This window comes from Protopterus annectens, chromosome 4.part0, assembly GCF_019279795.1.
Source record: "Protopterus annectens isolate FY-2018-M chromosome 4.part0, PAN1.0, whole genome shotgun sequence".
NCBI lineage: Eukaryota > Metazoa > Chordata > Ceratodontiformes > Protopteridae > Protopterus > Protopterus annectens.
This window is the reverse complement of record NC_056733.1, coordinates 756,549,840-756,564,563: the sequence shown is the minus strand read 5'-3', so window position 1 is coordinate 756,564,563 and position 14,724 is coordinate 756,549,840. Positions and strand designations below refer to the sequence as shown.

At 45.7% G+C, this 14,724-nt stretch overlaps 1 protein-coding gene across 1 annotated transcript in view; it reads right to left on the bottom strand.

Annotated features, from left to right (window-relative positions):
• The window catches only part of PGAM5 (PGAM family member 5, mitochondrial serine/threonine protein phosphatase), a gene marked incomplete in the record, with an annotated part of 138,935 nt that overhangs the window by 36,262 nt on the left and 87,949 nt on the right, over positions 1 to 14,724 (bottom strand).

The following is a 14,724-nucleotide window of genomic DNA, read 5'->3' as shown; positions in this document are numbered from 1 at the left end:
GTGTTAAAATCACCAAGTTAAGAGAACACAGAGAAGACTGTAAAACTTAGATATGCACGATATGGTGGAACCAATCACTTTCTCTCTCTCTGTTATACATCTGTGTTCTCTGTACATAGACAACTCCAGCTATAGCTTCTAAACCATGCAGAGTAAGTCCATACTAAGGATTCTGCCTAAAACCATTAAGCTACATAAGCAGTCTGCACACAGAGGTCATGTAATAGAAATCAACAGATTCAACACCACATATGTGGAGGTCCTCAACAAAAACATACCCAAACAAAGGAGATCTCAGAGGCAAAAAACATGCGATCTCCACAGCCCACCACACCACATACCATGCATAGTCCACACACCTGTGTCTCACAGCAACTAAGGCTCAATTACAAACCCAACATATTAGTCATAGGAGACTCCATTGTGAGACACACAGATGTGCCTCCCAGCACGCTGAATAAGGAGAAAGTCATGGTTAGTTGTCTGTCAGGGACTGGAATCCACTATGTCACATACGCACTCAAGTCTCTCAACAACAGGTACTGTTATGACTGCGTCACAGTCCATGCTGGTGTGAATGACTTGAGCTGTACCTTCTTGGACTACATGAAGAGACATGCTTGAACTCGCTGAATGTGTGTCCCCTAGCCTTAAGCAGCATTCTACTATCACCAAGAATGATGCCTCAATACAAACAGAAAATGATAGATTTTAACAACTGGCTTATTTCCTGGTGTCATTCCAGGGTGATCCGGTACCTGACAGTCTGGAAAGATATGATCGACATACCACAATGCTTTGTCAGAGATGGCCTGCATCTGTCTCACTTGGGCTTCAGGCTTAGGCTCTTGTCTCCCTCATAGTGCCCATTTTAGGAAAAGTGAAGAGGTTAGAACTACCAACATAAAAATTTCAACAAAATGCAAATAAATATTCATGCTGAAACGCTAGAAGTCTAAACATGAAACTGCACTCATTGCAAGCATTTTTAACCCTGGAAAATGCTGACATCTGCAGTCACAGAAACCTGGTTCAAAGCTGCAGAGAACACCCCAGCCTTACCTGGTTACTCATCCTATCATACATTTAGACCTCAAACTGTGGGCAGTAAAGCTAAAAGAGGTGGAGTCTCAATATATATCAAAGAAACATACACGTCCAGGCTGGTCAAACAGTATGCTGCACAGGAAGAGACACTCCAAGTGTAGTTAACCATTGACCCCTATACAAATCATAGCTAGATACCGGCCATCAAATCTGATGCCCAATCTGCCTATCTGTACCTCTTCGAATCTACCGAGATTCAGCCCTTTACCCTGATCCTGGGTGACTATCTACCCAAACACAGACTGGAAGAAATACTCACGCCAGAACACAGATGCCCAGAAATTCCTAGATTTTGTCAATGCAAATGCCTTGGAACAGCTAGTCTATACCCCCCACAAGAGGTGATAATATCCTGGACTTGGTATTAACCAACATGAGTAACCACTGTAGCATACCTGCAGTATCATCCTCCATGGTAAGATCAGACCATAAAGTGGTCACTTTCAAAGTCACCATCGCCACTGACCACCCTCTAACTAGGGTCGAACAATAAAACTTCTCCAAAGCCGATTACAGCCTCCTGAGGGATGGTATAAACAGCTTCACAGCCCCCTTCCCCTCTCCAGAAACTGGCTCCAGTATACAAAACTACACTAAAGCATTATACGAGTATAGGAACTTGCAAAATCATTAGGTGCCCTATTCATCCAAAGCCTGAGTACCGGCTTCGTCCCAGCTGGGTGGAGAACAGGCACCGTCATCCTTTGCACAAAGGTGGAGCGACAACCGATCCGGGACTAGCCTGATCTGCAAGGCCATGGAACAGATCATCATGGACCTCATTAACAAGGACATTGGCAACCTCCAAACACTCAATCCCACACAGTTTGCCTTTGTCAAGGGGAAGTCATGTCCGTTAAATTTCGACTTCTTACAGTCACCAAAGCCATGGTGAAGGGGAAGACTGTGCACACTGCCTACCATGACCTGGCCAAAGCCTTCAACAATATTCCCCACTTGGGCATAATAGATAAACTCTCTCAGCTAGGCATCAATCTGTATGTTACCAGATGGGTAGCTAACTGGCTCACTGATAGAACCCACCTAGTCAAAATAGGGGAAGCCACCTCAAGCAGTAGACCTGTAACTAGCGGTGTACCTCAGGGTTCAGTCTTGGGGCCTCTGTTATTTCGGATATACTTTTCTGAGGTGCAGGCCAAAACCAGTGGGCTATGGCTGACCAAGTCTGCAGATGACTGCAAGCTAGGCATGGTCATCAATTCTCCTAGTAATGTGGAAATGCTCCAAGAGGGTCTCGCCCAAATAAATGACTGGTGCCAGAAACATGGCCTCAAGCTGAATACCAAAAAAATGCATCATCATTCCCTTTGGGGAGAGTGACGTCCCCACAAATTATCATATTAATAATAATGTTGTAAGCATGGAATCAGTGGTGAGGGATTTGGGCACCCAGGTTGATAGCAACCTGACTTTTGACCACCATGTTGCTTCTGTTGTAAAGAAAGCTTTCTACACGGCCCACCTCATAAGTAAGGGCATCTCATCCAGGGACAAGGAGATCATAATATCCCTGTATTCTTCCCTTATAAGGCCCACTATTAAGTACAACGCCTGTTCGGCATATACCTCACAAAGCACATGCAGCAGCTGGAGAGACCACAGAGGTTCCACACCAGGAGAATCCAGGGACTCAAAAATTTACCATACACAGGCTAAAAGCCCTATCCCTTTACTCAGTTTCATACAGACTCCTCAGAGGTGACCTCTGTCTGGCATACAAGGTGATCTTGGACCCAGTCTTGATGGGACTGCAGCATATCTGCAAGTCAAGGTCCACTCGAGTAACCTGCACACTCGCCTCAACCTGGTCTGTGATATCAATAGGACTAGGACTTGTTGGCAGGCCAAATTTGTGTCCCAGAGATTCCCCATCTGTGGAACAGACAGACTCCCTTCTCCATGTTAAGCAGAGTACCTCTTTACCCATTTTTAAGCGCAACCTGGATAACTGGATGGGAAACAGAAAATACATCCCTGGGATTCCACCCATGTCTCTGCTGGACAAGGGCGTCAGGTTCTGACTTGCCTAAACATGGACTAAACTCTTGGCTAGGCTTATAAGGGCCACAGGGCCAATAACCTAGTAACTTCCTATGATCCTATGAAGTCAGTACACTAATGTATAGTGGCCTACTCCAAGTTACAAACTCAGACAATATGAAAAGCCCTTGATAAGAAATGAGGATGCTAAGGTGAAAACATGGACCACATCTACTTCACCTACTTCTCTACCGTCTAGATAATGCTGCAGGTCCTAATTGGTAGTTTTGCCCAACAAAAGGACTGCTTTTAATTACCATATTCCTGAATTACGACACAGATTTGATGCTAACATTTTGCATTTTTTCAGGAAATTCACCCCAATCACCCACTACCCTCTTCTTTAACAGATACCTTTGTATTTCTGCTAAGCTTTCCACCACATATCTTCATTTGTACCACCTTGCTGTTATAGGCCTCCTTTTTAACAGTACAAGTCAATTTGGAGAGATCCTCAATTTACTTAAATGTTTATATCACATGCTCGCTCTCTCTCTCTCTCCCTGCCTCCTTTAAGCACTTTGTGCACATTAAATTACAACAAATGTTATTTATGTGTTTTCTCATGAAGTGCAAGTACCATTTATGATGTGCTCTACTGCAGTGCTTCTATCTTGCCCATGTTCTTGTTGAAAATTAACTTTCTGGGATGGAACACAATACAGATGAGACTTTGTCACTTGCAAACATAGAAGCATGGAACACAGACAGTTTAACAAAATCATTCTCTTGCAGAAAGAACAGACTGCTGCATCATAAAAGACAGTAGGGAAAATCTTAAGGAGGATTAGGACTCTGGTGGCAGTGAAGATTTAATAAAAGCAACAACTGCAAAGTTGCTCATTTAGGTCTTGATAAAATGAAGTTATTTTCTTACCATAACGTTCCATCTGTGTTGTTGATCTTCACTCACTCTTGACAGTTGGATCTTGGTTCCATCCTTGGAACAGGCTTGGCTGTTGTAACAAGCTTGCACCAGCCAGAAACTCTCCAGCTAAGGTTACCTATAGTGCCTCTCTTCCCTTCAGATCGAGTTTGCCCGTAAAAGACAAAAAGTGGAAGCTTTGTTTGAGCAACTGCCCTACTACTGAACCAGGACTAGTTCAGAACCTCGAGGAGCCTTTGGAGCCTTTGGAGGGGGTAGGAGGGTGGTAAGTCAAGAATGAATGGAGATCAACACAGACGGAACATTATGCTAAGAACATAACTTCTTTATCTGATGTAGTCAATCTTCATTCATTCATGACAGTTGGCACAGAGTCCCTAGCTACTTTATGTCCGGGGAGGCCCTATAGAAGGATATTCCTGAGCACCATAGAGCCAAAGGATGCTCTCCCCCTGGTAACCATATCCAGCTTGTAATGAGTGATAAAGGTATGAGGGGTAGCCCACATAGCTGCTGCGCAAATGTCATCCATGGAGGCTCTAGAATGAAAGGCCACAGAAGTGGAAACTGATCTGGTGGAGTAAGCCATTACTTTAGTTGATAGATTAATTTTATTTTGATGATAAACAAAGGTGATACAATCTCACAACCATTTTGACAGGGTGACTTTGGAAACTGGTTTGCCTAGTCGAGGACCTGAAAAGGGACAGGAACAGTTGGTCCAATTTTCTGAAGGATTTTGTTCAGTCCAAGTAAAAACGTAATTGTCTGTGTGCATCTAACAAATGCAAACAATATTCTTCTTTGTTTGAAAAATTTGGGACGAAAACTGGCAGGTCAATGGATTGATTAATATTGGAGTCTGAGATAACTTTGGTTAGAAAGGAAGGGTTAGTCCCAAGGGATACTCTCTCTATGAAAAATAATGTATGGGCACTTTACACACAAGGCCTGCAATTCTGCTATCCTCCTGGCTGAAGTGACGGCTACCAGGAATAAGGTCTTCCAAGATAAAAAATTTATATCACAGGTGGGTGCTGGCTCAAAGGGCTGACAAGTCAAAGTTTGTAAGACTAACGTCAAATTCCAAAGTTCGATGGGCTCTTTAAAAGGTGGCTTTAAATGCATAACTCCCTTTAAGAAGGTTTTGCAGAGGCAGTGAGATATTAGGGAGAAATCATCAAAGCCATTATGGAAATTTGAAATAGCTGCCAAATGAACTCTAACAGTACAAGCTGAGTCTCCTGATTGGAGTAAAGTTGACAAATATTCCAACACCTTATTAATCAAGGCTGAAAAAGGGTCAAGCCCTTCTTGAGACCAGATCACAAATATGTTCCATTTACTAAGATAAAGTTTCCTGGTGGAAGGTTTAAAGGAAGCCAGAAGTATATTTTGTACTGGGGAAGATGGATTATTCTGCTTGGCAATTGATTGAAGTGGAGGTACCAAGTGGTTAGCTTGAGAGTTGGTAGGTTGGGATGGACCAGCCCCTGCGGATGAGACAGGAGACCCAGAGATGGGTCCAGATTCCACAGATGGTGAACTAGGTGAAGCCATAGAAAGGGGAACCAGACTTGATGGGGCCAATAGGGTGCAATGAGGATCACTTTGCTTCTAAACCATTGTGCTGTCTTCAAAAACTGGAGTATTAGGGGAATGGGAGGAAAGGCATAAAGCAGTCTGGGGGCCAATCATGCAGAAGAGCATCTCTCGGGGACTCCCCTTTAGGGGGATTAGGGCAAAGTAGCTGCTGCATTTGTGGTTCATGGGAGACGCAAACAGATCGCAGCAAGGCTGACCCCAATGACGAAAGATCTCCATCGCTACTATGGGACTGAGAGACCACTCCTGAGACAGGAGAATGCATCTCTTCAGTTTGTCTGCAATCACGTTGGAATTCCTGGGAATGTGCGTTGCTATCAGAAAGCGTTTGGAGGCGATCGCCCATTGCCATATTCTTAGGGCTTCCTGACATAATGGACAAAATCTGGTTCCTCCCTGTTTGTTGACGTACCAGACAACAGACATGTTTGTCTGATTGGATAGCAACTGTCCCAATGGAAGGGCAGACTGGAATGCTTGCAATGCTAAAAGCACCGCCCTCAGTTCTAGGACACTGATATGCAAATTAGCCTCTAAGGGGGACCAAGTGCCTTGGACTGTCTTTCCCTGAAAATGCCCCCACCCCACCCCATCAGGGATGTGGTCACTACAGCCTTGGGCTGAGGGGGCGAAAAAAAGACTACTTTATAACTTCTCTGGCTTCATCCACCAATTCTGATCCTTCTTGCATCAATTTGCTATACGGATTGGATAAGACATGAGGAGTTAAGAGACCATTGTGATGCTAGGAGCCATTGAAGCACCTCATGTGGAATCTCGCCAAGGGAACTATGGGGATTGTCACTGCCACTGACCCTAGGAGTTGTAGGACTAAGTGAGCTGGGACCATGTCTTGAAAGAGTATCGCTTGGAGTGGTGACCTTAACCTTTGTAATCTGTGAAGAGGTAGAGCAACCAGACAGGACCTCGAGTCGAATGTTGCTCCAATGAATTCGAAGCTTTGAGTGGGTATCAGTTTTGACTTTTGTTTATTGAAATGCCCAAGAGCTCTGCCAGTTCCAGAGTGTAGTATAAGGCGTGAAGCAGTAGATGCCAGGTGAGGGCGGTAAGGAGACAATCATCCAAATATGGAAACACCCAGAATTCTTGCATTTGGTGAACACTCTGGGGTCTGTGGTGAGATCAAAGGGCAGTGCAGAAAACTGGTAATGATTGGCTCCCAGCCGAAAGCGGCGGTATCTTCTGGAGCACTTGTCCATTTTTATGTGGTAACATGCATCCGGAAAATCTATCAAACACAAAGTACAGTTTTGTACCTACCATAAATGTAGATGTTCGAGTATTCACCCTGCTGCAGTCATCACACTTGGGTTATCCTGCCGTCAGGTGGCCCCGCAGTCGGCCCGAATTCCAAAGTCTTGGTCCGGCGTTGGTTGCTGTCGCTTCTTCCCTGACATCAATGCGCCAGGGGTATATAAAAAAAGAGGCATCAGACGCCATTTTCTTCAGTTTTTCTTGCCCCAGATGTCAGGTGCCCCCCCAATAGGAGGTCACTACATAGTATCAAAAAATAAAAGTGAAGCACAAACAAAGCATACTTCCAGCTATAAGCAAATACACCACAAAGGTTGTATCAGATAAAAAGGCATAGAAAGGTTTCAGCTAGATTAGAGGGGATGGAGGGAGGGTAACCTGGACTGCAGCAGGGTGAACACTCGAACATCTACATTTATGGTAGGTACAAAACTGTACTATGTTCATCGTGTTACCCTGCTGCAGTCATCACACTTGGGTAGAATCCCAACACTAAGGATGGGAGGTGGAATCAAACAGGATTAGAGGAGGCTAGAAGGCCCTGCAAAACTGCAGTGGTGAAGCCAGCTTTAGTCTTAAGAGTATAGTGGTAAGTGATGGTGTTTGGTGAAGGTGTGTACTGAACTCCCAAGTTGCAGCTTCCAGAATATCCTTGGTTGGCACCCCCCTGAGGAAGGCTGTAGATGTAGCTGCTGCCCTGGTGGAGTGGGGCCTTATGCTAACAGGAACTGGTTTTCCATGATGGGTGTAGCAAAAACGTATGCAATGTCCTATCCATTTTGAAATGGTCTGTTTTGAGATAGCCTTTCAGAGCTGGTCAGATTTTCTGAAAGCCTTAGTTTTATCCAAGTAGTAACGTAGTTGTCTGTGAATGTCCAAGGAGTGCAGGAGTCTTTCACCATTGTTCTGTGGATTTGGGAAAAAAGTGGGTAAATGGATAGTTTGATTTAGAGCCACACTGGCAACCACCTTTGGCATAAAGGAGGGGTTAGTTCGTAGAGAGACTCTGTCTTGATGAAAAATAAGGAAAGGCTCCACTGACATTAGTGCCTGTAGCTCTGAAACTCTTCTGGCTGAAGTAATTGCTAGCAACAGGGCAGTTTTCCATGATATAAACTTTAAATCAGTTGAGAAAGCTGGCTCAAAAGGTGGAAGCGTAAGCTTTTCCAGAACAAAATTGAGGTCCCAAGTTGGCGTTGGTGCTCTCCTGGGAGGCCTTATGTTTTTGGCCCCTCTGAGGTACTGCCTTAGGAGTGGATGTGAAAATAAGGGAGGATTCGTGTTGTAGTGAGCTGAAATAGCTGAGGCGTGGATTTTAATAGATGAGAAGGAAAGTCCTTTGTGTAACATCTCAGTCAAATATTGTAGAATCTGAGGTATGTCCGGCTCAAGGGGATTTTGACCTTTAGCTTGGTTCCAGGCGCAAAATCTTTTCCATTTGTCTGAGTAGGCTTTCCTGGTGCTGGGCCTCCTGGCCTCCAGAATGACATCCATAACAGCTTGTGAAAGAGGAGCTGGCTGGTTGTTTAGGTGATTTGCCATGCAGCCAGATTTAAGGTCTTGAGCTGGCTGTGTAGAATCTGACTGTCTTGCTGTGTGAGCAGATGAGGAATTTGTGGTAAAATCCATGGCGGGCCGTGGGCCAAGTTCCTTAGTAGTGGGTACCAGTGCTGGCGTTGCCAGTCTGGGGCAATGAGTATCATTTGTGGTCTCTCCATTCTGACTTTCAGCAACACCTTTGTTAGAAGGGGCAGTGGAGGGAAGGCATATACTGTCAACATTTTCCAACTGAATGAGAGTGCGCCCACTTTCCAAGCTTGATGGTGGAATGTCCTTGTGCAAAAATTTGGTAGCTGAAAGTGCTGGGGGTTGGCAAACAGGTCTATGTTGGGGCGTCCCCATTTTTGAGTTATCATTGCAAATACTTGTGGATCCAGTTTACACTCGTGATCCATGATGTTCCTGCTTAGGTTGTCTGCCAAAGTGTTATTTCTTCCTGGCAGGAATTGTGCTTGTAATTGAACTTGGTAAGTCAATGCTGTGTTCCACAAGGTCATTGCTTGCCTGCATAGAGGGTAGGAGTGTGTACCCCCTTGCTTGTTTATGTACCACATTACTGTGGTATTGTCTGTCCTTATAATAAGTTGTCCTGGATGTGGTAAGAGATCCTTGAAGGCTGTCAGAGCAGAGCATTCTGTACAGCTAGCATTTCTTTTTGATTGATGTGCAGACCTCTTTGATCTGCAGTCCATCTGCCTTGAACGCACTGTCCTGCCATGTGTGCCCCCCAGGCGTAGTCAGATGCATCTGTTGTCATAGTTTGCCTGGCTGGGGGCAAGGTGAAAGACTGATCCTTGTTGAGGTGACATGCATGTGACCACCATAGAAACTCCTGCTGAAGGCAGGGAATGAGAGGTATCATTGTTTCCAAGCAGTGGCTGTGTTGAGTCCATACGCTTTTCAGGTACCATTGTAATTTCCTCATATGCAGTTTTGCAAATGGTATTAATAGTATGCAAGATGCCATGAAGCCCAAGGCCTGCAGAATTTTTCTTGCAGGGAGTTGGGTTTTTGTTGCCATTATTCTGAAGTATTGAGTTAGCTGCAGTTGCTTGTCTGGCGTGAGATGAGCCATCTGGGCCATTGTATTCAAGCTGGCACCCAGGAATGTCAAGTTCTGTGAGGGCACTAGTTTTTTCTTTTCCTTTACTGTGCACCCTAGACAACTTAGAAGGTGTTTGACAAACGCCAGATGTTGTAAGAGAATGTCCTTGCTTTCTGCTTGGATGAGGCAGTCATCCAGGTATGGGTATATTTGAATTCCTCTGTCTGCAGTATGCGATTACTGGTGCCAGGCATTTTGTGAAGACCCTGGGTGCAGTAGATAAGCCAAAGGGCAGTGCAGAGAATTGGTAATGGGTTTTACCTGCAATGAAACGGAGGTATCTTCTGCAATTTTGTCTGATAGGGACATGCAGGTATGCCTCCTTGAGGTCCAACGTTACTAGCCAAGCCTTCTTGCCCAACATGGGAAGAAGCTGCTGTAGTGTTAGCATCTTGAATTTCGGTACTTGCAAGTAGGTGTTTAGAATTGAAAGGTCCAGAATGGGTCTCCATGCATTGTCCTTTCTGGGGACTAGAAAGAGCCTTGAGTAAAATCCTTGGCCTCGCTCCTTTGTAGGTACCAGTTGAATGGCTCTCATGTCCATGAGAGCTGCAATTTGTTTTTGTGCCTCTGTCCATTGATTTTGTGGCAGGTTTGGCATTCCTTTTATCCTTGGCAAGGTGTGGAAATGGAATCTGTATCATTGTGAGATAATGTCTAGGACCCATTTGTCCTTTGTGATGATGCGCCAGTTGTCTGCAAAAAGTGCTAATTTTCCTCCCAAGGGAGCTGCCAAGAGAGTTATGCTTGGCAGTTTGAGGGTTAGGTCATTGTGTTTGTCTTCTAGTAGTTTGAGGCCTGTCTTCTCCTCCCTTCTGTGTTGCAGTGCCCCATTGGCGAGGTTTGTAAGGGATTTGTGCTTGACCTCTGCCCCTTGGGCATCTGTATTTACCCCTATGTGGTCTGTCAGAAGCTGGAAAGGACCAATTTTTTGTTGGCCAATTTCTGCTGAAGCGAGGGGGTTGTACCTGTAAGAAACCTTTGACTGTCTGCATAGACTTTGCCTTATCCTTCATTTTCTATAAAACCTCTTCTGCTTTAACACCAAATAAGACATCCTGCTGTAAAGGTGCATCTAGTAATTCAACATGATCCGGCAGAGTCTGTTCCTTTAACCAAGCATGCCTACGTATGACCGACCCACTAAGAGCTGCTCTACAGGAAGCTTCCAAGGAATCAAATCCACATTATAAAGTATGTTTGCCCACCTGTTCAGCTGCATGCAACAGATCTTGCATTTCCTTCAATTCAGACTGTTGAAAGTGTGTGCTCATCTTTTGTTTTAATTGAGACATTAGGAATTGCTGATATTTCAGCATGTGAAATTGACAATTTAATGCTCTCATAACTAGAGTAGCTGAGGTGTAAATGTTCTTCCCCCACCTATCTAGTGCTCTGGAGTCCCTTTCAGAGGGCACAGGTTTTTTTGCCATAGAAGCCTTAGCCCCTTCGGGACCCTGGGAGATTGTTTCTGGGTCAGCAACAGGGCTTTTGTAAAGGAATTTGTGTGAGTCAGGCACTCTATAATATCTGTCTGGTTTGGCTGAAGCAGGAGGCAGAGAATCTGGATTTACACTAGATTCTAAGTAAACATCATCCACAATGTCTAAAACTGGAGGGATAGCAAGTGGTCTGTGCTGGGGAAGTAAAAGAAACTCTCGGAGCCTTGAGTCTGAGTAGTCCTGACCTTCCCAGTGGAAATGTTCCCTCATGGTATGTAAGGTTTCCCCAAAAGAATAGTCTTCAAGGGGAGATGCTGAGGGAATGGAATCTTCAGCATCAGAATCTTCATAAGGGAGAAAGGAGTAATCCTGTTCCTCAGAGGAGTCTGAGGAAATAGAAACTTGATCAGAGGAAGCATAATCCTCCTCTTGTCTTGGCCTTTTGTCTGGGGGGGGGGTTGGGAACCCCTGATCAGAGTGATCAAATCTTCAGCCATCTTAAGCATCTGTTTCTTTGGCATGGGGCCTTGAACTGGAGACGGATGTACAGTCTTTTTAGGTTTTAAAGGAGTCTTAAGCTTAGTATAAGATTTTATGGTGAGAGTAGTCGGTCTAAAGAAACCTTCTGAAACCGAAGGTGTTTCCACAGCACCGACTTCTCCTTCTGCAATGGTGTCGGTAGGGGTTAAAGAAAATGGCTGTGTCGGCCTAGTACTCTCTGCTAGAGAATCCGATGCGGTCTGGGGTTCCAATTCTGTGGTCATCAGGGGCTGCGTAGGCGCCTCACTGAAAACCGGAGAACCGGCGACTGGCCCAACAGAGGCCTCGGAGTTTGGTTTGGATCAAGGCTGCCTGTCTTTATCTTTGCGTTTTTTTTATGCACGCCGGTAGTCGGTTGCTCCGACGGCATAGTACAATTAAATTTCCTGCCGTAGTGTCGAGCGAAATCAAAGTGTCACTTTATGGTTCGCTTATTGAACCTAGCACAAAACCGACAACCAGTGACATCATGGTCTGGGCCTAGGCAAGGTATACAATAAGAATGAAAGTCCTTATGAGGTATTTGCTTCCCACAAGAAATACAATTGTTAACTTTTTCTGACATCGGACTGAGGCAAGAAAAGGTTCCTCAATGGGGTACTTAGCTTTGAAGACTTCGGACTGAAACTCGATTCGAAAATCTCAGGCGTCGGCCGACCGGCACTTGCGAACAGTTTCTGCTTCGGGCACAGTGCGGCAAGAAAGACTGAAGAAAATGGCGTTGGATGCCTCTTATATACCCCTGGCGCACTGACATTCGAGAAGAAGCGACAGCAACCGACGCCGGACCAAGACTGGAATTCGGGCAGACTGCGGGACCGCCTGACGGCAGGATAACCCAAGTGTGATGACTGCAGTGGGGTAACACGATGAACATCCAATAGTCTTTCTCCAGAAACGAAGGATAGACTGAACCGTGACCATCCAGAATTTTGTCTGTCTCTTGGCTTTTTTGGCAATAAAAGAATCTTGAGTAAAATCCAGATCCTACTTGGTCTGTTGAGACCGTTTGGATGAGACTCTTTTTCGAGCAGCTTTTGAATTTCTTGAGCTGCTGCATCCCTCTGAATGGGTGGAATGTTGGGGATTCACCTTTGTGGCCTTGGATAAAGATCAAAGGGGATATGGTAACCTCTGGTAATTGTCTGCATCCAGGAATCTGATGTTAATGTGTACCAGGCTAAGTGGTGCAGAGAGAATCTTCCCTTGACTGCCTCCAGAGGTAAGGAATCGGGGCTTCGCCTTAGAAGCACTGATAGGGTTGCCCAGAGAAAATCTCTGGAATCCTGGTTACGCGGGCCCCCTCTGCCATGGGAGAAGTTTTCCCGATGAGTTCCCCCCTCTGCCCTGGGGAGAAAACCCACCACGTGTGTCCCAAAAAGGCCCTTGGGACTTTCAGAACCACATCTTTCCATTGGGACGTTGAGGAGTGGAAAAACGTATGCCCACAGCAGAAAGGGCCTTTCTGTCCTTTTCACACCTGGCTAAAGTGTGTAATTTTTGAGCCAAATAACGAGAGAGAGTCAATGGGAGCTTTGATGAAGGAAGAATTGAAGGGGTTCAGGAAGTCACACAAGCACATCCAGGCATGACACCGCATGACGCCTGCACCCATTGCTCTGGCCACCCTTTCAGTTGTATGTGCAATCAACCGCATGAAGGAGTTAGAGATAGATTCTAGGGTCGCAAGCTGGGAAGCAACCTTGTCATGTACCTTGTCAGACACTGCTCCTGCTATGGTTCCGGAGAGTTCAGTGATCAGGTCGCTTTGAAGACATGTAAAATGTGCCAAATAATTCAAAGACTGTATGGCAAAGGTCATTGAAGCATAAACCTGCTTCCCTAATCTGTTCAACATCAGAGACTCCTGGTTTGGAGGATGGACAGTACGACTCTCCTCTGCAAGATCCTTCTTTGTGGCCATCGCCACCACCCTAGCATCTACCGCTAAACCCTTGGACCAGTGGGGTTGATCCTCTTGGGGAGGTAGTATTGTCAGGTCTCTGGGGGATTGGCTCTATGGTGTCAAGGCCTTCTAAGCACGCTGCACGATAAGGTTGACTAACTCATCTGCAGGCAGGGTCACCCAGGAAGTAGAAGGTTGGGCACGGAAAGCCTGCAAGAATACAGATTCCGCGGAGGAAGGGTTGGTGGGCTTCCAGTCACCCCTCTGCTTCAAGATTTCTAGGATGTCTCCAAAGGAGACATCTTCAGAGGGGATCTGTGGGGACCCTTCCCCTTCATCGTAGCCCGTATCCTTGGTGAGACATTCTTCCAGAGAATCAAAGTGCTTCCTGTTGCACAATCTCTTATGGGGTGGCACATCAAGGGGGAGGTCTGAAGAGAACTCCTACGAGAGGGTACCCCACAGTAGGATGTCTTGCTGCTCCCATGTCCACTGCCCCAATGTAGTAGACTGACAGTGAGAACCAGAGGACACATAGATATGACATTCTGATGTCGAGGGTGCCAACTGAGAGCTGTTGAGGTGAGCTCTCTCCATAATCTGAAAGGCAGGCCTGCCTGAAGAGGGATGTGAGCCTGGAACAGAGAAAGACAACTATCAAAGCAACAGGAATCATAGAAAGAGTCATAAAAAAAAAATCAGTGCTGTACTAGGGATTCCAGAGCCGGCATCCAAGTCATGGTCTCATGGGTGGGTTGGCTCCAGCTGAGCAGAGGTCCACAGAGTGGGTTCCGGCATCAAGGTGTGATCCACCATTGGTACTGAAGAAGTTGGCACTAGGAGACGCATTAAGGGATCCAAATCCTGCAGGAAGGTTGAAGGAGGAAGATAAGTTGAAGTCTGTGGAGAAAACACCTCGGCCCCAGATGGGAGGGAGGTCCTAGATCGGGTTGGAATACCTCTGGCTGTCAAGAACTGATCAACCAATCTAACTACATCAAGCTCTGAAAGGCTCCTAGTGGAAAGAATACACATCACAGAGGGAGATTCTGGACGATCAACAAAAGGACTGAGCTGCTGACCAACAAAGGGGTCAATTGACAGGGAATAGAGAGTCCTGAGTAGGGGTTTGACCTTCGGCACTGTACCAAAAAACTGTGATTGGGTGGAGGTGACCAGTTTTATTATTGGTGCCAAGAGGGCCTGAGGTATCATAGAAAGGGTCGGTACTGTGCTT